The 25,516-nt window shown below is 44.8% G+C and overlaps 1 protein-coding gene and 1 long non-coding RNA gene across 2 annotated transcripts in view; one reads left to right on the top strand and one right to left on the bottom strand.

Moving 5' to 3' along the window:
- The window catches only part of ATP8A2 (ATPase phospholipid transporting 8A2), a 758,530-nt gene that overhangs the window by 676,998 nt on the left and 56,016 nt on the right, over window positions 1-25,516 (bottom strand). The window lies entirely within an intron of this gene.
- Window positions 14,172-23,642, top strand: LOC148537893 (uncharacterized). Its single transcript, XR_015873097.1, has 3 exons — window positions 14,172-14,228; window positions 21,780-21,922; window positions 22,200-23,642. It is a non-coding gene; the product is annotated as an uncharacterized LOC148537893 (long non-coding RNA).

Below are 25,516 nucleotides of genomic sequence, written 5' to 3'. Positions count from 1 at the left end.
ACAATCAGGCATTCAGCACAAACAGATATCCCCAAATGGCTGTGAGGACAACAATTACCGGATGGAGGAAAGAACGGACAGTTCTTGGAGTGCTTATGATAAAGTCCAATGTGGCAGTGCAGGTCCCTGATCCTTCACTTATCCAAGCTCCACTCCACTTTTTGCCGGAAGCTGTGTCCCGCTTGCCACCTGGTTTCTCCGTCAGAAACACCTATGTGTTTCAGGTTTCGAGGTTAGTTCAAAGTGTGACTGACACTCCTGGTCCTGATTTACCTTAAAAAAAACCCCAACAACCAATCCCATAAACTCGGGCACAGCTGATCCCTATACATCAATCAACTACAAATCCCATTACCCTTTGCTGTGTCTGGCCAAACAGTACTGTCGACAATATCCCTACTTCCGGTTTTTCCATAGTAACCGAAGCAGTTTGCTGGTCTCACTTGGCCTTACGACAGAGGACGTTACAACAGTTCTGACTGTGCCGTGGCTATTGTCCGATGCTCCAATCTCAGTGAGCGCCTTGTCACTTCCGGTCCGTAACCACAGAGATGTAAACAGGGAAGTGAATGAGTATTACTTGCATCGGTGACTAAAGGGTCTATTTACTAAGCCTTGGATGGAGACAAAGTCAACGGAGATAAGGAACCAGCCAATCAGCTCCTAACTCATTTTTCAAACACAGCCTGTGACATGGCAGTTAGAAGCTGATTGGCTGGAATTTTATCTCCGTTGACTTTAGTTCCATCCAAGGCTTAGTAAATAGACCCCTTAGGGAGTTCCGTCACTGTGTAGCTCTCCAGGTATCGGAGATAGGAGCCAGGGGTGGACCCCCATCTCTGTCTAGACCCAGGACTCCACTGATGGTGGCCCTAGGTATAATGTATCTTTATCTAGTCCAGTGGTTCTCAAACTCGTTTTTGCTATAACACACTGAAGAGTAACATACATTTAAAAGTAAATGTAAATGAGCCTTATTGTACCCAAAGCACACACTCCTAGGTGTTCTTTACATAGCAAACACCCATTTTGCCCTTATTCTCTTTGCCCATTGTAGATTACTTTAGAGGTGAGCGGGTTCGGATTTCTGAAATCCAAACCCCCCCGAGCCCCCCCGATCCGAGGCCGATCCGGATCGGGGGGGCGTCATGAGGCTGAGACGTAGGCACTGCTGCAGCAGCCTGTCTGCTCCTGACTCCTGAGGCACCAGGAAGCCAGGGGGCAGGTGGAAGTTAGGTATGCTGTGGAGCAGGGGAGAGTGGAAACGTATCCTACTCCCCATGCCTTGATTTGCTCTTCTGATTGGCCGGAGCGCGTCTTGCGTGACACAAACATTTTTTTTTGTCCTCCCATTGTTATTGTGTGGAGAGTGCACAGACTGTAGTCAGGATGCGATTAGAAGGGTGTGGCATAGTATGTCTACATTCATCATGTCGGCAGTGGCACTGATAAATTATTGACAAAACGTCCTTGGTGGTCTAATAGTGACTTATCTGGGCCAGCAGTGACATTCTGATTACTTCCAAAAAAATATTAAGAAAATATTATAAATATCTTCTTTTTATTATTCTAATAATTTTTATAGTCAAAACTCTGGTGTGTAAAGTGTATGGCAGGTGAGGCACTGCCTCCCTTGTCTACCTTTTGCGCACATACCTATAAAAACACACCAAATTTCCAGCACTATATACTGCTGCACCTTTGTATAATGCCCACATGAACCCTCGGGTTCATATATGTAGCTGTAAATCTGGCTCTGATACTAGCTAGTGCCTCCCCAGCCATTTACCTCACCGCAGGTCACTGGCTGCCGCAGTCTAAACCAACCCCTCTGCTGCAGCCTAAACCTAACCCTCCGCTGCCGCAGCCTAAACTTAGCCCTCTGTTGCTGCAGCCTAAACCTAACTCTCCGCTGCCGCAGCCTAAACTTAGCTCTCTGTTGCTGCAGCCTAAATGCAGAAGAATGTCAGAATTTCACATGTAGAAATTGTGAAGATGCTGACATGTACAATGTTGAATTTCAGAATGTCAACGTTCTCAGTACATCCTCTATTAGAGCACTACTCAGTCTCACAGGGCTTAGGAAACAATGTGCTTTCGCCTTCAGTGAGGATGATGTTGGTCCTCACCTCTCCCCTCCCAAACATGCAGTCTGAGTCGTGTCACCTAAATGTGCCATCAACAACGGGCAGAGCGCTTTGCCCTGTGCATGGACTTTATGGGGCTTCCTAAATGTTTCTCATTTATCTCTGGCATTACCCATTCATAATAAACTAATACCCTTTAAGTGATCAGTATTTATCTAATATTAATGCAGCAGTGAAAAACAGTAATACTTTGCACTGTGCTCACCTCCTGCATTGACTATTGCAATTACTTTATTGCTTGTCTACCCCTAACAAGACTTACACCTCTACAATCTATCCTGAATGCAGGGGCTCTATTTTAAAAAGTAATTCTGACCAAAAATCACTCTCATTATCTTCTAGTTCCCATCTCCCTCCAAGCTAATCAGAGGTGGCTCCTACAGTCAGCGGTCCGACTGGATCCTGCTATCTTCGGCTCCTGGCAGGGCCCATGACCGGTGCATGCAGTCCCTAGAAGCCAGTGCTTCTTCGCATCAGCTGCAACCAATAGAAGCTGGATAGGGATCACGGCAAGGCAGGAAAGGGAGTTCCCATTGGAGGCGCTCTCTCTGCTAATTGTGGTCTAGACTGTCTGCCTGGCTATGATTAGCAGATTGCGCTTCTAATAGGAACACTCACTCCCTATGATGGATTTTACTGGGGGAGGGTGGGCTGTAGTCTGAGTTGGACGTAGACGCAGCTGTGTCTTTTGCTAATGGCGCCGATTATTTTTTTAATACTGATACAGAGCATTTCCATCCTGGAGTGTACTCAGATACACCAGATCTATGGCCGGAGCAGCTTCCTCCATCCTCACACACAGTGGCCGCCAGTCTCTTCTCAGCCCAGGGCACGTGTATACTCTATGTGTGTATAAATATATACCCCACAGTAAATCCTGCGTTTACGCACCATGTCTTCCTAAAATAGCAGTATGGGCTTCATTCTGAGGTGCGCATAGTGTCGATGCCCCCTGCAAGCGGACAGTGGTTTCACTTTCAGTCTGTGATTGTGTCACAATGGATACAACTCTAAGTGCCTGATTCAGCAGAGGACGCAGGGAAGAAATCACGCAGATACCCAATGGTCGGGATTCTGCGTATGCACCGGACCCTTTCTGCACATGTGTAGTACGGTTATGTGATGTCGCACGGAGCTTGGCAGCAGACTGTCAGTGATTGACATTCTGCTGCTGGGCGAGGAGGGAGCAGCGATGACCTCCATTTCCTTAAACGGAGATGTGTCGGCGCAGTTGGGGTGGAGTGACGAGGCCAGGATCTCCATTCGCTGATAGAGATTTCCTGGGCTCTTTTGTGCATCTGCGGCGGCCGGATTGCGTGACCCCCATGGGTCATTTAGCCGTCCGAAGGGATCGCAGATGATCCAGTGCTGCATTCTATAATGCAATTTGGATCAGTAATGCATGACGCCTCCTGTTGCATTGCCATATTAGGGCTATTGCAGCTGCTACTATGTTAGCAGTAGAGATGAGCAGGTCCGGTTCTCAAGAGAACGGAACCCACCCGAACATATGGGATTCCGAGTAGTATCCGAATATGGCTTTCCTGCTTAAGGGCAGTATTCAATTAACTGCAAAAACAGCTGTTTTTCGTGGGGAAAAATGGCAACATTTTCAACAAAAAAACGGCAAACAGGCGAAAATGGAGAAAAAACACTGGAGAAAAAGCTTTCTCCATCCCAGACCAGGAGAAAAAAAAATAGTAAAGTAAAATCCTTATTTTTGGCTAAAAATTTGGGGATTTCTTTCAGAACCCTCTGGACACAAGATTGTATGATGCGTACTTTTAAAAAAACATCTTGGCCGGAAAAAAAATATAGTTGAAAATGATAGAAAGCTATTTTTTTACCACTAAATTACTGTTCCACGTAATTGGGGGGGTACAGTAAAATGGGTGGAAGTATATTTTCGTGTCGTAAAAATTAAATTTTAAAAACCATTAAGAAACCGCCTGCTGTGTTTAAAACACTTGACGCATCCATACCTCCCAAAAAATCAGACCCAATATGTTAAAACCAGAGTTTTTTTGGCCAAAATTTGCCGTTTTCGCCGCTAATTGAATATGGCCCTAACTCAGAATCCAAAACATCATCCTCACGCTGTTGGATTCTCGCGGGTTTTTGATTCTATAAAGGTACCGGTGATCTGCGCCATTTTCACTCCGGCTGTGGATAGTGGGCCTAATTCAGACCCGCTCGCGAGCACAGGATGCTCGCAAGCGGGTCGATGGTGCCCTAATGCGCACGACGGAGGGAGCTCCATCGTGCGCATGCGCGAGACCCGCATAGCGACAGCCAAGCTGTCGCTCCGGGTCTCGCACCAAAGGGGGCGTGCTGTCGATGGTGACTGACAGCACGCCCCCTTTGGTGGGCGTGGCTGCCAGACGGAGGCGTTCCCATGGGAACGCCTACCGTCTGGGTCCGGCCCCACTGACATCAGTAGTGATGTCAGTGGGAGTGATTTTGGCTCTGATAGAGGCAAAATCACTCCAGGGCTTGCGGCCACGAGACCCTACCACAGGGTCTCGTCGCAAGCCCGATGGTCGCGATGGTCTTGACCATCGCGACCATCATCATGGATGCTCGCATAAGCTGTGGGTGGTAACCCACAGCTATGCGAGCGTCCAAGAGGCCGCTCCATTTTTAGGTAGGAGGGCCCTGATTCAGAGCGAGCGCTCTGGTCAGAGCGTCCGGCTCGGAATCAGGCCCAGTGTACAGAGAACAGACGGGCTCTATGCTGCTTTGTCTGTTCAAGGGTGCAGTACATAAAGGGGGGTGCTGCTGTGTCACTGTTGTCCTGTCAATCAAGGGGCTGGGGCAGCTGCAGTGAATAAAGGGCTGCTGCTGTGTTGTCCATAAAGGACCTGGGGCTGCAGTACATAAAGAGGTGCTGCTGTGTTGTCCTATCCATAAAGAGGCTATGGCTGAAGTACATAAAGGGGTGCTCTGTCAATCCAGAGGTGCTCTTCCCCAGTGTAAAAAAATAAAGTTTATTAAAATTAATAATGATCATAACACAAAAAATAAAAAGATTTTATTTTGTGTGTGTGTGTGCTAGCTATGCTATTATTATTCGGTGACACTGCCGACCAGGCAGTTTATCATCCACATATTGTGACACTATAAGTCATAGCGCAGTGTGTTATTCTTATTCATAAAAAAACTTCTGACACTATGTTGTAGCGCTGTGAGTTATTCTTTTCTTACTCAAAACATATTGTGACACTGTAGGTCATTGATACCGCATTGTAATATTTAAAATTGGTACAAATTGACGTGTGTGCTGTACCCCACTTCATTTGTGTTTGTTGATATGGAGAACGATCAGTTGAGAGATCAGGAACCACATACTAGTGCTGGAGCTGCTGCCAGTGCCACCAGTCATGATGATACTAGTCTGTCTAAGTCAACTACTAAAGCCCAAGGGCACAGCATTTATGTCAGGGCATCTAAAATCAAAGAACCAATCTTTTACATTGGTAAAGAAAAAAACAGCTGCAGAAAGACATAAAATTGGCAATGTGCCTTTCGCCACACAAAGTGGCAAGGAAAGGCTACGGCCTTGGCCTTTATTTATGACTGGTAGTTCTGCCTCTTATGATGATGTTGTCACAGACTGAGGAACTTGGAGTTGTGTACCCGAACTGGGGTGTTGGACAGAGACACCAGGATCAGTAGATGGTTTGAAACTGGATGGTTTAATATAATTTCTGCTCATACAGTAGAAATAAGAGAGGATGCAACACAGGATGAAATACTAGAATCCTCTGGGCAGAGATAACGCAAATAGAAGATGCTGAATAGAACTGTAGGTCAAAGTCTCTGAATAGTCTCTGTACTGAGAAAAGGAACTCTAGTCTTGGAACTAGATGAACTAGTAATTGACTCCGGACTGGAGTAACGTGGATTGAACTGAAGAATTGGTAATCGTGTCCGGACTGGAGAAACATGTATTGAACTGAAGAATCTGTAATTGCTTTGTTATGCTGGGACATAGGTCACGCTGCAGCAATGGACATTGTTGCACTCGCAACCAACATGTGTTACAGGAAGGTCTTTTATGCCATCAGGCTGAAGCGGATTGGCTGAAGCAACTTGAGACTGCTGCTGACTGGATGCACGAGTATCACCTGACCTGGCCCAAGATGGCTGCGTCCATGTTCCAGGGAACTTATATGCTGGTGCACCGTGCGTGCATGGATCTGCGGCAGAGGGACTCAGGCAACAGCGGGGATGCTGCAGACGATCCTCAAGTGGAGGCCCTGCATCAGAAATCACTGGAACAGCAGCGTGACGGCTCAGCGGACAGCGATGGCACAGACGTATGGGAAGATGCAGGGGTCTGAGGCGGAGGTCTCTAGAATGGTTTGTGACAGATGTAAGCCCTTCTCACTGTAGTAGTTTCACAAAAATGAAAATACTTAAGGAGAGTCTGTTTGTCGGCGGGTGCCATGTGTGAGCCTGACATTTCCAAAACTGTACTCTAAGAGGATCCTCATTTCACAACTTGTGCATCCTCTGCAAATGTGGGGATGAGTAGTACAAGTCAACATGCTGACATAGAAATTGAGGATGCTTCTGTGGAAGTGCACCAGGATGAGGAGGATATTTGTGTAGCTGACGCTAATAAGGATGTTGATGATGAGGATGCTGATGATGTTGTTTGTGTAAAACAAGCCCCAGTGGAAACAGTTGTTGCCCAAGATAAGGAAAAGCCCATTGTCATTCTTGGGCATAAAACAAAAAAAATCTACTTCTTATGTGTGGAATCATTTCTACCCAAATCCGGACAATTGTCAAGCCATCTGTACCCGTTGTCATACCAGAGTAAGTAGAGGTAGGGACCCTAACCATCTAGGAACCTCCTCCCTGTTACATCATATACAGCACTTCCATCAAAAGTGTTTGCAAAGTTCAGAAACTTTGGCTAAAAAAGTAACAACAAAGAGTTCAGCATCAGCTAGCTCTCTTCTTTCTGCTAGATCCAAGAGCCTGGCATCTTCACCACCAACACCTTCATCAACAATATCTTCAATCATGATCTGAAGTAGTCCTGCATCCAATTTGATAAGGCTAACTCAGTCCTTGCTACTGGGTGTGGATCTTCATCCCAGAAGAGGACCAGGAAGACTACTAGTAGTAGTTCTAATAAACAATTGGCTGTTAAACAATCCTTTGCAAGGATTGTACTGGGCATGAGCACGTCGGAGCAAGTATGACAGCAGTCACCCAGTTGCACAGCGGATCACTGATGCCATAACATCTATGCTGGTATTATATGTGCATCCGATATCCACCATTAGTGCAGTGGGTTTTAGACAGTTAATGGAGGTACTCTGTCCTCGCTACCAAATCTCATCTAGGTTCCACTTCACTAGAAAAGCAATTCCCAACCTGTACAGGGACGTTAAAAATAATAAAAAAATTAGTGTCCTCCAAAATGCCGTTGTACCCACTGTCCACTTAACCACAGATATGTGGACAAGCGGAACAGGGCAAAAGCAACATTACATAACTGTAACAGCCCACTGGGTGGGTATATTGCCTTCAGCGGCACCAACAGCATCTAAGATAAAGCAGCTTATTCAGAGGCAGGCATGTACAAACGGTTTCACTAAGAGGCATACTGCTGACAACCTCTTAGAAAAACTCAGGGAAGTCATTGCAAAATGACTTATCCCGCTTGGACTCTCCTCGTCACCAATATTGTGAGAGCATTACAGCTGGGTGAATTCGAACATGTCCGATGTTTTGTTCACACTATTAACTTAGTGGTGCAATTTTTTTTTTAAAAATGACAGGGACGTGCAGGAGATGTTCTCCGTGGCCCGCAAAATTTCTGGGCATTTGAGCCATTCAGCAGGTGCATTTAGAAGATTGCAGCACCTACAAGAAATGTTGAATTTATGAGGAACTTCACCCTTTATATGCTTGAGCAGATAGAGGAACAGCAAAAAGCCATCCAAAGCTACACAACGAAGTTTGACATAGGAAGAGGAGGGGGAATATACCTTACTCAAGCTCAGTGGAAAATACTTTCCGTGTTGTGCAGAGTGCTGAAACCCTTCGAAGTAGTCATGTAATACCCCACTATGTGAGTTATTACGTCCGACTTGCCATTATATAGGCAATTCCCAGCAGTCTCTGCAGCTGCTGTAGAGGTCAGGAGCAGCAGGTCACATGACCAGTGTCAGATGGCAGGGAGCAGCAGTTGGCAGTTGCAGTCCTGAGGTAACAAAGAAGAGGACCAGACCAGCGCACCTACCTGGCAGCAGTCGGCAGCCAAAGACGCGATAATCTGCAGACACCGGACCCTTTGTGAAAGCTTCAGACAATCAGTCAGCAGGTAGACTTTGAGCCTCAAGTCCCAAAGACTGCAGCTAACTACCATCCACAATTATAGTACCAGAGCCGCTCGCCTCAGTACTGACTATTAACACTGGAAGGCACCCTATTAAGAAAAACTGCCAGCCAAATTGCTACAACAGTGGAGTTAGAGAGAGAAATAGCACAATGGAGACTTAAATAGAGATTGGATAAGTTGCAACTCCTAACCGGGGACACTGGGGATCATTCAGACCCGGTCACAAGCACTGAGCGCTCGCAACCGGGTCGATGTTTCCCTACTGGGCATGCGCACGTCGGAGCCGGCTCCGACGTGCACATGCGCGAGACACGGCTAGTGACGGGCGCTCCATCGCCATGGGTCTCGCACCAAAGGGGGCGAGCTGTCGATGGCGAGTGATAGCTCGCCACGTTTGGGAGGCAGGCAGGGGGCGTTCCCGACAGAACGCTTGCCGTTTGGGGGCGGCCCCACTGACATCAATGATGTCAGTGGGAAGCTTCCTGCTCGATCAGACAGGAAGCTCCCTGGGGCTTGCGGTTGACGAGACCCAACCTTAGGGTCTCGTCGCAAGCCCCGATGGTCGCAACAATCTTCACATCTGTAAGCAATAGTAGTTTATTACAGTCACCTGCCAGCTTGAGTCAGGTAATTCCCCTCATTAGACTGTTGGAAAAGGAGGAGCTGAAACGAACAGATTCCGCTAAGCACATCAGACTGGTAGATCAAGTCCTTTATTCGCTTCACCAGGATCCAATGGCTGTCAGAATCTTCCAATTGTAGCAATACATTTTGGCGACCATGCTCGATACTAGGTTTAAGTCATACGTTGTGTCTTTCTTCCCAACGGGCACAGATCTGAAGAGATGCAAAGAGCTGTTGGTAAGCAAATTGTCAGCTCAAGCGACACATGATGCAGCAATGGCTGCTCCTTCAGTTTCTCCAGCAAGTGTGGCTGCCAAGAAAAAACTAAATTTCCCCAAAAAAGACCCACTGGTGATGCAGGTGAGTCAACACAACAAAGTTTTGACATCTGGTCGGGTCTAAAAGAATTGCCTACAATTAATGAGACCTCGACCATGACTCAATCTGATATGGTCACCATTCAAAGAATGGTTGAGGACTATTTTAATGACAGCATCCAAGTAGGCATGTCAGACAGTCCGTTTCACTACTGGCAGGAAAAAAGGCAATTTGGAGGTCCTTGCACAAACTGGCTTTGCTTTACTTGAGCTGCCCGTCCTCCAGTGTGTACTCTGAGAGAGTTTTCAGCACAGCCAGGAACCTTGTTAGCGATCGGCGTAGGAGACTACTTCCTCAAAATGTGGAAACGAGTTTCCAGAGAAAGAACTTTACCGTCAAATACATCCAAAAATTACAGAGGCACCTGAGGCTGTAATGGTGGATTCCATCGGGGACAAATTAATTGTGTGAAGATGAAGTAAACACTGATGAGGGTGAGGAATCGGAAGATGGAGACAACATCTTGCCACTGTAAAGCCAGTTTGTGCACAGAGAGATCATTGCCAGCAACATCAGTTGCCCGTTGGTAGCTTGTTTTGTGGGGGCCCAAACAAACCAATCGCTTCAGCCACAATTGGCAGTCCCTGTCGCTGAAGTGATTTGTTTGTTAAACTGTGCATGTCCTATATGCAACATAAGGGTGGGTGGAAGGGCTCAAGGACAATTCCATCTTGCACCTCTTGTCTTTGCATTATGTGCTGTTTGGGGCATTGCTGTCTGACATTTTAAATTTTATAATTTATGAAACTACCATCCTGTCTGCCACTGTTCTGTTGCAAAAGTTTTGTAGATGCCCTATATTTTTTTAAACTGCCGTGGATTTGTGCTGCTGCTCTGCTGCTTACTTTTTTTTTATAGTTTCATACTGTATTTATTTCAACTAAAATCACAAATAGGTATACTTGCAAAATACTCTTATGCCATTTTTCAACCTTGATTTGTAGATACCAACCTGGTGAGCTTGGTTTTCCTTAATCATAACAGCCAGGTTTGGTCAGATGCAACTCAAACACCAAATGGAAAGGCTATTTTGTGATGGTATCTGGACCTGTTCTCTCTCCACCCCTCCCAGCCTTCCCTCCATAATCCCGGAAGCACAATGATAACAGATGTTTAGTACCAGACTTTAAAAATCCCTCAGCCCCCTTCCTGGTCAGAGCTTCCATTTTGTGTGCTGCCACAGACAGCATCTCCTGCATGCCCCTTTCATTTAAAATAAATAAATACTGGACCACCACAAGAGCTCAACTGGGGAAAGGACTGATGAGAATGAGTCAAATATTCTTTGAAAATGACTCCCCACCTCCCTCCCTCCCTCATAAATTTGCTTTGGAATCCAAAGCTTAAATTAAATTTACTATAAATCAACCCTTCCTTTCCATGCCTTCAACTACATACATACTCCATCTCCCTCAGGCCTCTTGATTAATGAAAACATATGTTTCCTTGTGTGCCATGTTTGAAGTTGAACTGCCACATGTTTGCTAACTGGCAGCACATAGTCAGCCAGCTAGCTTGGTGCAAATTATGGGCCTAAACTGGATGAAAACAATTTTGTGAGCTGTGAGGTGGTCAAAATTGATTGGAAACTAGTTATGTTATTGAGGTTAATAATACTGTAGGAACAAAAACAGGGACAAATTATGTAATTTTAGCGGTTTTTATGATTTTTTTTGAAAAAAATACAGATCCAAAACACGCAAGGACGTTTTTGGCAAAACCAAATTCAGATCCAAAACACGAAGGAGATACAGTTCCAAAACAGTTAGCATCTGCAATAGCAACTGCGTTCTTTGCTGAATCAGGTCCTAAGACGCAGAGAGATGGGTGGGTGTTGGGTGGAGAGATGGGTGTGTGTTTCTAGGTGGTAACAAGGGGGTGACTAGCCAGAGGTGGGACTGCAGCACAGTCTAAAATTCATATAGGGGAGCCACAACAACTGCCAGCCCAAACACTGCCAAACATCACCAGTCAGGACTCAGTGGCAGATGGTGTGGCTCACCTATTTGAATTTTGGACTGCTACGCACATTCCAACTCCCGTAGAATATGGGCACAGCACTCAACAATGACAAAAATGGGTAACAGTGGAGAAATAAATTCTCTGCAGTTTAAGTATTGGTATATGTGGAAAAATTATAATAATTCCTTTCTCCTGCCAAAAAGGCAGGAGAAAGGGGCTGTGACTGCTTGTTGAATATATAGGAGGTTAAGGCCACATAGGGGTCTAACGCCTATCTTCTCAATTGTCTCATGTGATTACGGTGCTTGGGCCTGACTCAGATGTACGCTAACCCAATGGTTAGCGCACATCTTTGTTTGCAGGTGAAACAAGGATAGAGTCTGCATCGGTGGACGCAGAATTCCTGGCCTCGCAAGTGTCCAGGCTGGGGTAAGCCTCTACGGATGCTGTACTCTGATTTCTCAGTAGCAGCAAGGAGATGTCCATTTCCTCCAGACACCTCATGCTGCATTTACAGTTTGTGGGACGGTAATGCACAGCGTACAGAGTGTGATATATAGCAGCATATATACCAGCAATGTTAATAAATAAATTGTAACTAATTTTTAATTATCTTAAGAAGGTTTATTCATCATACAACCGCTCGTGTCACTCAGATCTGTTTACAAGCAGATAACGCCCTATTGTGCTGGGAAGTCAGTGCAAAGTGAAAACTGAGACGCTGTCCAGGAAAGCTTTTGTAGCACAGAGAGGCTGAGGAGGATGAAGTCTGGAAATAACACAATTTACAGTACAAAGGATTAGCTAACAATCTTTGCATAAGGAAATCTCATTCACCAGCACAGTGCTATCAGACTTGGAAGTCCTTCATCCTGACAGGGAGCTCACAGAGGGGGAGGGGCTTTGACAACGCTGCTAAGAAACAGAAAGGGTTCCCTGCTCTGGCTATTACACCTATAGGTGATGGAGGATTGGGGGCTGCAGATGAGGTAGGTTATGTTTATCTTACCTACCTAGACCTAAAACTTTTTAGTTTTGGGTTGTGTTATACTTTTAACTGTCTTGGGTCAAACGGAATCCATATTGTGGAAACAGAAGATCGGTAGCGGTCTGTTACCCTCGTAACGCTATGATTCCAGCAGAAAGTGGACTCATTAATTTGAAATCTATAAAAAAGGTATCAACCTCAAAGAACTGCGCAAACAGCGGCCTGGATGGGAATTCCCAAAGTGTCACCTAACACCTTATATCTACAGCATGTAATAACAAAATGGGATGATCCTTTCCAAGGCGCTATCTACCTATAAATACCTTAGATCTGTTTATAAACCACACCAAATATACCTTACAGAAAATTAGACTTTAGTGTCCACCAATGGAACCAGTGTCCTCTTTCTTCAACAGCACCTCACTCTGGGGTAGAAGTACTAAGCCTTGGAGAGAGATAAAGTACCAAGCAATCAGCTCCTATAATTTTTCAAACACAGTTAGGAGCTGATTGGTTGGTACTTTATCTCTCTCCACTTTATGTATCTCCGATACTTCCTACATCTCCTTCTCTTATCAGCAGTGAGCAATCCAAAGGGATCTTCCTGACCATAAAGTCCTCAGTTCACGCTGAAACAGTAATGTGGACTCCACCCCATCCACAATAATTATCACGTATATCCATTGTCCTCTCCATGAGGTATATTTACTACAGTGGGAGTTTTTAGCAATGGAGATGTTGCCCATAGCAACCAATCAGATTCTACTTACAAGCGCAACGGAATATGCTGCGCTATATAAGAAACTGTTAATAAATAAATAAAATAATAAATACTTACCACTTAACTAGCACCTGAATCTAGAAGATAATAGCTAGATCCTGACTAGTTGCTATGGGCAACATCTCCACTTCTAAAAACTGTCACTTTAGTAAATATACCCCCATGTGTGATGTTTATCAAGAATTGAACCTTAAAAAAGGAAATCAAGAAACTTCCATAGAGCAGTAACGTTCTAAAATCTTGAATTTATTGTCACACACATATAAAAGAATGAGAAGATTAGCCGCCTACCAGATAGTGAACAATATCAAGCGTTGTACAAACATTTGAATCCCTGTTTTCTACACGTCTGGAGCCAGTGGCTGTATCCTTGGACGCAGCTTCACTGGCGTCAGCAGTGCAAATTTCCCGGCCATCGATGTTCACACAGATGATCCGATTTGCTCTGTAAGATCATAGACAAGCGAACAATTGTACAGCTGTTTTTTTGCCCTGGGGCTCTATAGCATCGGTATGACATACTGCCAGTCCTGAGCCCGGCGGATGGAATACCAACTCCAGAAGTCCAGCAGATGAAGATCCCGACTGAGCCTGGTAAGCAGGGCCGGTTCTCCTGTTACGCATGGTACGCAGCTGCGTAAGGCGCCACATAGTGAAGGGCGCCTCAGCTGCGTACCATGCGGCAGTGCAGACTGTGTCTCTGTGACACAGCTGCACCGCATGTGTAGCGCTGACCGGACGGAGTTCGGTCAGCGCTACACAGCACAAACACACAGCCGCCGGCTCCGGCAGCTGTGTGTTTGCTTTAGCAGCTGATGAGAGTCAGACAGACTCTCATCGGCTGCTGCTCCCCACTGCCAGAGCCGGACATCTTCCGGCTCCCGCAGTGGGTAATGGGAGTGACGTCATGACGTGACGTCACTCCCATAATGCAAAGCGGCGGACGGAGGAGCTGGTCTCGGTGGCAGGAGCAGGAGCGGGTGTCAGGTAAGTGTTTTTTTTTTTTTATTATGTCTCTACTGCGGGTGCAGGTTAATTACTACTGGGGGCACTACTGCGGGGGGAGGTTAATTACTACTGGGGGCACTACTGCGGGGGGAGGTTAATTACTACTGGGGGCACTACTGCGGTGGGAGGTTAATTACTACTGGGGGCACTACTGCGGTGGGAGGTTGATTACTACTGGGGGCACTACAATGGGGGGGACTACTGGGAGCACTACAAGGGGGGGAATACTGGGGGCACTAACTACAATGGGGGGACTACTGGGAGCACTACAAGGGGGGGGAATACTGGGAGCACTACAAGGGGGGGAATACTGGGAGCACTACAAGGGGGGGAATACTGGGAGCACTACAAGGGGGGGAATACTGGGAGCACTACAAGGGGGGGAATACTGGGAGCACTACAAGGGGGGGACTACTGGGAGCACTACAAGGGAGGGGGCTACTGGGAGCACTACAAGGGAGGGGGCTACTGGGAGCACTACAAGGGGGGGGACCACTGGGAGCACTACAAGGGGGGGGACCACTGGGAGCACTACAAGGGGGGGGACCACTGGGAGCACTACAAGGGGGGGACCACTGGGAGCACTACAAGGGGGGGGACCACTGGGAGCACTACAAGGGGGGGAGCACTACAAGAGGGGGGACTATTACTAGGGGCACTATATAATGGGCACTGCATAGGGGGGTACCACTACTGGGGGCACTGCATGGGGGGGAGTACTACTGGGGCACTATATAAGGGGCTTACTACTGGAGGCACAAGGGGCACTGCACTGGGTGGACCACTACCGGGGGCACTGTAAAAGGGGCACTGCATAGGGGGGGGGCACCAAAAAAATACTCGCTTACCAAAAAATTTGGGCTAGGGCCGGCCCTGCTGGTAAGTATCCTAACCCTCCACTCTCTCCCCCCCCCAACCCTAACCCTCCCTTAGTGCCTAACCCTAACCTGCCTCCAGGGGTGCCTAAACCTAACCCCCCGTCCCGCTCCCTAATCCTAACCCTCCCGGGGGGGGGGTGCCTAACTCAAACATCCCCCCACGGGTGCCTGACCCTAACCCCCCCCACCTCTAGCCTAATCCTAACCCTTCCGGGGGGCTAACCCTAAGCCCCCCCAGGAGTCCCTAAACCAACCCCCCCCCGCGCGGTTAACAGGTCCCAACGCCCGGCTTACCTACATTTGGTATGCTGGTGGGATTTCGGCGTGGGGCTGATGATAGGCGTCTAGATACCGACGCCTATCATTAGTCCCATGCCGGGATTTCACAGTCGGGAAACCAGTACTCGGCATTTTGACCGCCAGCTTCCTGACTACATACCGGCTCTATATACAGTAGCAATTAATATGGAGTCCTATATAAAACAGGAACCAACTGTTCTGCACAGGATCTTCCCCCTACCAACATTCCATTATTAGGCTCAGTAACAACATCTGTGGTTCACAAATTACTAAATTAATTTGCATAAGTCTATGTTTGCTCCATGTTTAATGGAACACTCATAAGACGTTTTATTTTTTTTAAACCTAAGAGTGCCAGGCAGATCACATAATGTTCCACGAGATAAATGTGATCAATGTTTATATATTTTAAGGAACGCTTTGAAGAAATGTATTAGTCACTTTCAAGATTACGTAAAATCTATTCTCAAATGAGCATCGAGCAGCTAGATGTAATCCAAATGAATGACATCCCATCTGACTATACCATTATAACTTTGATGATCACTGTACGCAATCATTGCCAGCTACAGTATTGCAAACTTCATTTTGTACAGCTATTACAGAAACTATAACTAATATATGACAGATTTCTTCCATGTACAGCAGACTGTTACTGAGCATTATGAGAACTCCCATTTGCATAATGATATTTACATTAACAATTTTAGGAAGACTTTAGCAGATTGCAGCTGAATACAGATGACAATCTGCATGAGCTAAATGGAGCGCACTTCACCTGTTGCTGAAAACAATAGGTGGCTGAATTATTGCTAATTAGATACAGTAAGGGGTCTGTTTATTATAAGCGCTTCAGTGGGTGCATTCTGTATGGCGGTATATTTCAGGGATACAGAACAGTGTGGTCTTCTTTTATCAATCCGAAGCTTTACTTGGAGCCTCATTGAAAACCTCTCCCCCAAACAGTGGTTTCCCCCTCACTGGTGGCTGCCACGAGGAGTTCCGGTTCATGTCCCGAGTGGATCCAGTGAAGCCAGTCTGGTAGTGCAGAGGAGACTAAAGGGTCTATTTACTAAGCAGTGTTAGGGCACAGAGTGAAAAGTGATAAGGTGCCAGCCAATCAGCTCCCTACTGTCATTTTTCAAACACAGCCTGTGAGATGGAAGTTAGGAGCTGATTGGCTGGCACCTTATCACTTTTCACTCTGTCTCCCAACACTGCTTAGTAAATAGACCCCTAAAGGCTATAGGTAACACCTGCTTACCAACCTAATGTTCCTGCTAGGGTGTTTGGCAGCACACCCTGCCTGATTTTTTAAGGGACAAAATGCACCCTGCCCTTTGAGTGGTGCCCTATTAAAACAGCCTGCCCTGTGCCTTCCCCACCCGCTGGCCACAGTGTTTTGCGGGTGGAAAAGGTTGCGGTGACCGATCTCCACTGGGTGAATAGATGACGTGTGCATGAGGAGACAGCTTGGGGGAAGCCCAGCACCTCCGTAAGTGGACACACCCCCAAGGGTCACAAATTGGAGCTGTGACACAAGGACACGCCCCTCCCATGTTGGCCATGCCCCATTTCAGAGACTCTCTGCCCACACTCTCTGCACCCTGCCCAGTCTGCGATCTAGCGGGACCACTATGACCTTTTGGCTGCCTCCCCCGGGATGCAGAAAGGTCAGCACTGGATGGGACGGGTCTCGGTGGAGCGATTTCTGGCATTTTGAAGCAGGGCCACGATGACGTGATTCAACGTGAATTGTGTCATCGCCCACCTGTACCTCCGGGAGGGTAGCCAAGTATGAGGTAACGCCATCTCAAGATGATGAATTAAGCATTACGTGGTACCCAGAGCAGGTTAGGAGGATGCAGAAACTAATGAGAACTAATGCAAGAAAAATCTGTGATTTCCATGCAGTATTCCTCTTGTTAAATAGGAGGAAGCTATGATAAACCATCTCTCCAGCAAAACAACCACAAGGCAGAGAAAGGGGTTATCATTGCTTCATAAATAGACCCCTAAAGTGTTTAAGGTTTGTGTATTCTGAACAGCTTTATATGTAATCCATACACCTATCCCCAAATCGCACTGAACAAAATTGAGGACAAATTAGCACAATAGAGGAATAAATAGAACAATGTCGGGTAAAAAGGCAAAAGAACGGTACAAGTGACCCACGCCATGCACAGTTATCCTTCATCTGCCATTTTATACCAATTCCTTGGCTACAAAAATAATAATCCTAATTACCTATTACACTAAGAGCAAATGAGGGCCGGATTCAGAGTTGTAGGCAAACCCACAGGGGACGTAGTTTTTCCTCAGTCGCAGCAGCGATGCTAATAGCGTCCGTCTCTGAATCAGGCCCCAAGATGCAGAACGGAGTAAAAAAAAATAATTGCAAAATGAAGGAAAAAGTGCAGGGCACAGGAATCGCACCAGGCATCTTGCTCCATATTACGCAAAAAAGATATTTGTATGAGGACACATTTTCACTTTATGGGGGGGATCTGCATTAACCAAATATACTAGGCAGCTCCCAAAAAGTCAGTGGTGTATTTTATCAAAGACAGTAATGAGACAGCAGTAAAATAAAATTAAATGTCTCACCCTACCCCCCCCCCCCCCTTTATACAGACTTGCTTTGTATTATGTTTTGAATACATGACATGATTAGTAATATGTCACCGTCGTGCACAGTAATATGTGGAGCTGTGGATCTTCTTTAATGGAATCCCATTATGTGCACCAGCACTACATAATAAGTGATAGACTTCTTGCATATATTTACAAGATCTCTTCCTGTACAGTGTCCATGTAAGAGCCAGAGCAATGCATTTCTGTATAGTGTCCATGTAAGAGAGCCAGAGCCATGCATTTCTGTATAGTGTCCATGTAAGAGAGCCAGAGCCATGCATTTCTGTATAGTGTCCATGTAAGAGAGCCAGAGCCATGCATTTCTGTATAGTGTCCATGTAAGAGAGCCAGAGCCATGCATTTCTGTACAGTGTCCATGTAAGAGAGCCAGAGCCATGCATTTCTGTACAGTGTCCATGTAAGAGAGCCAGAGCCATGCATTTCTGTATAGTGTCCATGTAAGAGAGCCAGAGCCATGCATTTCTGTATAGTGTCCATGTAAGAGAGCCAGAGCCATGCTTTTCTGTATAGTGTCCATGTAAGAGCCAGAGCCATGCATTTCTGTATAGTGTCCATGTAAGAGAGCCAGAGCCATGCATTTCTGTATAGTGTCCATGTAAGAGAGCCAGAGCCATACATTTCTGTACAGTGTCCATGTAAGAGAGCCAGAGCCATGCATTTCTGTACAGTGTCCATGTAAGAGAGCCAGAGCCATGCATTTCTGTATAGTGTCCATGTAAGAGAGCCAGAGCCATGCATTTCTGTACAGTGTCCATGTAAGAGCCAGAGCCATGCATTTCTGTACAGTGTCCATGTAAGAGAGCCAGAGCCATGCATTTCTGTATAGTGTCCATGTAAGAGAGCCAGAGCCATGCATTTCTGTATAGTGTCCATGTAAGAGAGCCAGAGCCATGCATTTCTGTACAGTGTCCATGTAAGAGCCAGAGCCATGCATTTCTGAATAGTGTCCATGTAAGAGAGCCAGAGCCATGCATTTCTGTATCACGGATGAAGCTGCTGTTAGTATGTGAGGTGACAAATGAGGCTATATAAAAGTGCAGGAGACAGGACATAAATACACAATTCTTAGCTGTCGTTTTATCAGCCTGGCACAGTAAATGTCATGCTATTTGATTTATATTAGAGGCTATAACTGGATATATATTGAATGATCTGGAAGTATCACCTAGAGATACCTGGAGAAAGTCTTGTGCAGACTCTTAAGGAGTTGGATCCTAATATTCTAATGATATGCCCCATGTTAAAAGATATATACTATAAACCTGATTCAGGGAATTACGCTATGCTTATGTCTCCGCAGTTGAGCAATAATCGGCAATCTGCGCATGTGTCCGAGTTGCATGGTGCATGTGTCAAGGTATGTTACCGAAGTCGTTTGCAGTGACTATTAACTTGCAGTGTGATTGTCAAGAAGCATTTGGGGGAGATAACAGGAAGGTACGCAGGCGTGTTACGACCATTTTGGGGGCGTCACACCCTGTTTCTGTGAAACTGCATGCAAGAAATTTGGTTCCAGTGAGTCAGTTCCTGCGGCCATTGTGCAATACCATAGGCTCACTCATAACTGCGATAATCGAATAATCTGCGTCCGATGCCACGATTTTGTACGCAGCCGCCTGGAATTGCATACATCTCCTGGCGGCTGCAAAATCTGCAGAGCAGCTGCATATACAGAGGCAGCAGCTGCGGCATTAGCGTACATCTCTGAATCAGGCCTTATGTCTTTTAGCATGGGACGCAGGGTAAAAGTACACAGTGGAGGTAGTCATTTTGTGCAATCAACCAATATTCATGAGAATGCAGCCCGTCACATGATCCCCAACTTTTCCAATTTTCACACAGTGTGACCCACAAGTGAACGCTCGCAGTTGGCTGGGGCTTGGGCAGGTTGTAGAGGGATGCCTTATTTTGTCCCACTTTCGTATGTTGGGAGTTATGCATTGCTATCCATTCACTTGGAAAAGGTCAAATCATGGAGTAGTGAGGCAGCCATTTTGTAGGCTGAACCTGTATCAAAGACCGGGCAGCTTATTCATTCACTAGCAAATAGTAACATGCATGGGTCAGGGGTCAGTGATGCCACTGCTACTAATGAGATTAATAACATTACATACGAACTACAGTACGCTCACTATGCTCTCTTCAGGCTTCAGCAGCAGTCTGCTATGTTGGGCAGGAGGTACTTTTCTACCTAACAAAGGAAAACAGTGCTGAGGTAATCAATAGGCTGGTTATATTAAATAACAGAAATACTTAATCTGCAATATTTAAATTATTAAACATTTAGTACACATAAAAAAATGAGGTTAGAAAACCTTCTCTATTTGAGGTTCCAAAAACCATCAGAGTTTTCCGAACCTCATTTTAAAATATAGAGTTATGGTAGACTTACCTAGGTAACTCCTTTTCTTCGAGGTCCATAGGGTCCACAGGGATACCATGGGGGATATTATGGTTGGAAGACCAGTCACCAAACAGTTAAAGCTTTGGCTCCCAGAATGCCCTGGGTCCTCCTCCATATATGCCCCGCCCCTAGCCATAGGACTTCAGTTTAGTTTACAAGCCTAAAGGCAGGAGAAGGAAAGAGGAGAAGGAAGAACAATCGTACACCAGAAACACTCTTAGAAGATGAGGGAATCTGTGATCAAAAGAAAATCACCCAATGAAGGAAGGTGCGTCCATGTGGGTGCCCTGTGGACCCTATGGACCGCAAAGAAAAGGCGTTATCTAGATAACTCTACAGTACCATAACTCTATATTTCTTCTTCGGGGTCCATAGGGATCCACAGGGATACCATGGGGATGTCCAAAAGCAGTGGCTTGGGGGACTCTCCTGAGTAGAAAGGAGAACTCATCGCCCAAAGGAAACATCCTGGGAGGCAAAAGTATCAAAGGCATAAAACCTAAGAAGAGTGTGGACAGAAGACCACGTGGCAGCCTTGCACAACTGTTCAGCAGAGGCACCACGACTGAATGCCCACGATGGCCCTACAGACAGTGTGTGCTGTCACCATGCTTGGGACAGGAAGATCAGCCTGTGTGTACACGTGAGAGATAGTCATGCGTAGCCATCTCACCGGAGTCTGCTGATTAGCTGGCCATCGTCATTTGTGAAAACCATATAATTCTCTTTTTGTATCTGATTTTCTAAATAGAATTCGTATGCTCCACATAAATACGGAGAGCACGAACTACATTCAGGGAGGGTTCACCCACAAAAAGGTCTGGAGCCTGAAAAGCCGGAACAACAATTTCTTCATTTACATGAAAACAGGACACTACCTTAGGAAGGTAACCCTCCCTTGTACGTAGAACAGCTTTATCCTGGTGGAAAATCAAAAATGGGGAGTGACAAGATAGCGCTGCCAAATCAGAGAATCTGCAAGCTGAAGAGCGAGAGGGAATCCAGTAGCGCCCCCAGATGTACCATCTTGTTGGAGAAAGGGAAGACTTTCCAATTGATTATCCAGCCCTGCTCCTAATACATGACAAAACGCGATTTATGCTTGCTCGTTTATGGATCTTTTCAGCTGGTCATACTATTATCCATGATGTATTCATTCTGTTATATTATATATTTTTTCTCAATCTGTTTCATACTCTCCTTATGGTATGGGGATTTGTATTTATAGGTGCTCTCACCCTTTAGGATGGGTGGTAGGTATCTTTTCTGATTCCTTGTATTGTTTTTGTGTAGAGTTATCCCAGCGTCCAGATCACCATGGTCATATGACGCTGGACATGCCATGGCGTCACTGCTGGGGGCTGCGGTGAAAGTCGGTGATCTCCCCGGAACTCCGCAGTGATTGCACGCTGTGAGGGCTTCTCTACTTTAAAAAGGTTAGTAATGTTGTATTATATCTTTTACACCTTGATTAAGGGACGTGCGAGGTCCAATAAACTATTGGAACTTACTTTAACCAGGAACTTCTTCCTTTTTCATGTTAAGTTCTACCATCAAATTAGCGGTTGTGCCATGGGAGTAATGTCTCAACTTCATTCGCCAATGTATTCATGTTTCGTGAAGGAAAATAAATGTTTTTTTCTGATCCAGAAGTTGCTAGGTACATTCACACGTATTTTAGATACATAAATGATGTCTTTATTTTGTGGACAGGAGGAGCAAATATGTTTGAAATCATGGCAAACTACATCAACAACAGAATTTCCCCTATCAAAGTTACACATCAGACCAATACAAGGTCGCTAAACTATCTGGACGTATTGGTCACGATACAGGATCACAAGTTGTATACGGAGGTGTACACCAAGAGGACTGAGAAGAACACGCTTCTCAGAGCCAACAGTCACCACCCTAGGGCTCTCAAAAGAGGACTGCCACGGTCCCAGATGATCCGAGTAGCTAGGATCACAAGCGACCAATCTAAATTAGAGCCAGCGCTTGATGGGGTAATTACCAAGTTCCTCGACAGAGGCTATGAACCGGGACTTCTGGCCAAACACAAAGAGGAAATATTAACAAGAAAGCAGGATCTAGGCAGGTGTAGTAAGGACAAAAAACAAAATGCATTATTACCATTTGTCAGCAAATATAATAATATCTCGAGCCCTGTCATCCCAAGAGCTACTAGAGCGCTTTGGCCAATTTTATCCACTGACAATAATTTAAAGTGTTTCAAAAAGAAGCCTTTATCTTGCTAAACCAGGGGCAGAAGTATCAAGGACATCATAGTCCATACAGATATTACAGGCTTTGGTCTTGATGATGGGACAATTAATAATAAAACATTTTTAAGCAAACCCCCAGGATGCTATAAATGTCTTAGATGCACTACCTACAACAGCATGGTCACGGGGACATCCTTTCAGTACCCTACTTCAGGAAAGTCATATAAGCTCAAACATGTGTTGACCTGTACGTCTAATCATATAGTATACTTGATTACCTGTCCTTGCGGTTTATCATACATCGGCAAATCCTTTAGAACAACGAGAGACCGTATGGCCTTACATAGGTCGGCCATAAAGGCGGCTTTAGCAGGCAGGACATCGGAACAACCGGTGGCCAGACACTTTGCCGAGAAAGGGCACACTCTTGGCCAATTTAAACATCAGATCATCGACCATGTACCCAAGAACCCAAGAGGGGGAGACAGAGCGGGGAAACTCCTACAAGTGGAAGCTCGGTGGATTTTCGGACTTCACACCATTAGCCCATATGGTCTAAACGAAAAGATACAATGGAGCGTGCTTAAGCGATAATAGTCAGTATAGATTGCCTTTATATTTCTATTTTATCCATACAGGTCCCTTTTGCACCTTCAACCTAGACATCATTTGCCTTTTTCTCTAACACCATTCTTTATATATCCACTATATCATGTTTTCAACACTTATTTTTTGTTTACATTAGATCCATTGGTTTACTTACATACATTCACAATACTCTATTTTTTCACTAGCTCCACACCATTTTTTCTTTGTTTCCACCAGATTTTGTTCGCAACACCTATTTTTGTTTTTATTGATTTTCTCACACATCATTTACATACATTTAGGACACTTACATTTTTACTAGCTGCATATATTTTTTAATACACTCATGATCACTTTCACTTTACTTTTCATATATATTTTTCATATTTGTTTATTCATTACACTTAGTTTGTTATAACACTTTTTCACTTTTCCTTTACACTTAGGGACTTATTTATTTATTTTTTTTAATACTAGTTGATATTCCATGCACATTGTTACATTTCTTATTTTTAATTGTATTAACCACCACATATAAAACTTGATGTTTGTTTCCCCGACATGTTTTACATATGTCTGATATAACTTGATACATGACAACAAGCGGTTTGTGCTTGCTCGTTTATGGATCTCTTCAGCTGGTCGTACTATTTTCATGATGTATTCATTCTGCAATGTATATCTTTTTCTCAACCTGTTTCATGCTCTCCTTATGGTATGGGGATTTGTATTTATAGGTGTTCTCACCCTTTAGGATGGGTGATAGGTATCTTTTCTGATTTCTTGTATTGTTTTTGTGTAGCGTTATATCAGCGTCCAGGTCACCATGGTGATATGACGCTGGACACGCCATGATGTCACTGCTGGGGGCTACTGCGGAAGTCGGTGACGATCTCCCCGGAACTCCGCAGTGATTGCACGCTGTGAGGGCTTCTCTACTTTAAAAGTTTAGTAATGTTGTATATCCTTTACACCTTGATTAAGGGACGTGCGAGTCCCGAAACGTTGGATTATGCATTTGTTTTAAATACACTATTTGAATCATTATGTAGTCTCCGAGTGCCGCTGCTTGTCTGTAACACGATTGTATATATATTTATTTTAATTTTTTTTACTTTATTTTATTTTTTTTGTTTTATTTATACCTCATCAGCGCTGTCCACCCATCAGTTTTATAGTGATAGGAGATACCCAGCTTTCTGACTATGGTTCAATTCAATTAGGTGTGAGTTTTGTCCCACAAGACAAATTCATGGCAGATCCGCATTGCGAATTACATTTGCAATTCAATTCCAAACTCGCATTTCTTTTCCAGAGTAAATTTGCCTGATTTTGTTTGCACCGCCCTGAGCAGGTGAAAAGGTAAAAAAAAAAAAAAAAAAAGATTTTCCCTAAAAGGTAAAAATGTCAGGACTTGCTTCAGAACCCCTTGGACATCCCCCTAATGACTAATTAGGCTTTTGGAAGTTTTCAATGAGCTTAATTGGTCCAATAATGATGTCATTTTTGGGGTGAAAAAAAAAAAAAAGGCCTCGAATGACCCCAAAATAAGCTTGTTAGCTAAATAATGCTCCCCAAATGTATATTTCAACAAAAAATAAATGCTTTCTATAAATTTTTAAACTCACCTCAAAAGCATATTTTTTCTACTTTTTTTTTTGCATTTTCCATTTAATTCCTTTGTAAAAACACTAAATTCTACAGCTTTTTATATTATTTTACTTTTTTAAATGTACAAATCAGCAATTTGACACCTTTTAAAAGTGTACAGTACTTTCCTTATGCCCACTTACAGTATTCTATATGATTCTGCTAACAAAGTTGTCACTTTTTTGGGGGTCCTGTTTAGTCTCCCAAATTTTTATGCTACTTTCCCTGTTAGCTTTTTGGAAACAATTACTCACCCTGCTAGTAGTGCAAAGTGGCATTTCAAATTGAATTGTACCTATCTTTAGTGACCGCATAAAGGCGACGTGTGTAAGTTTAAAGGCTTTTGCAAACTAATTGACTTTCCCCACACAGCCTTTAAAATCGATAAAAAGACTGTACAGTTGGGAAGTACTGAGATGGAGTGAGGGGTAATAATTTACACTTTAACAGAGTTCTAGTAGAAAGTCACGTTAACAATGACTAATGCATTTTACCATCCTGGATCACATCTGAAACTTAGAATCGGATATAGTGGTCCTTTAAAGCTGAACTATGACCACTCTGGAC

The sequence above is a fragment of the Taudactylus pleione genome, unplaced genomic scaffold (assembly GCF_031769625.1).
Source record: "Taudactylus pleione unplaced genomic scaffold, aTauple2 ptg000043l, whole genome shotgun sequence".
NCBI classification, from domain to species: domain Eukaryota; kingdom Metazoa; phylum Chordata; class Amphibia; order Anura; family Myobatrachidae; genus Taudactylus; species Taudactylus pleione.
Note: the sequence above shows the minus strand (reverse complement) of the source record. Positions and strands in the feature narration are given on the sequence as shown.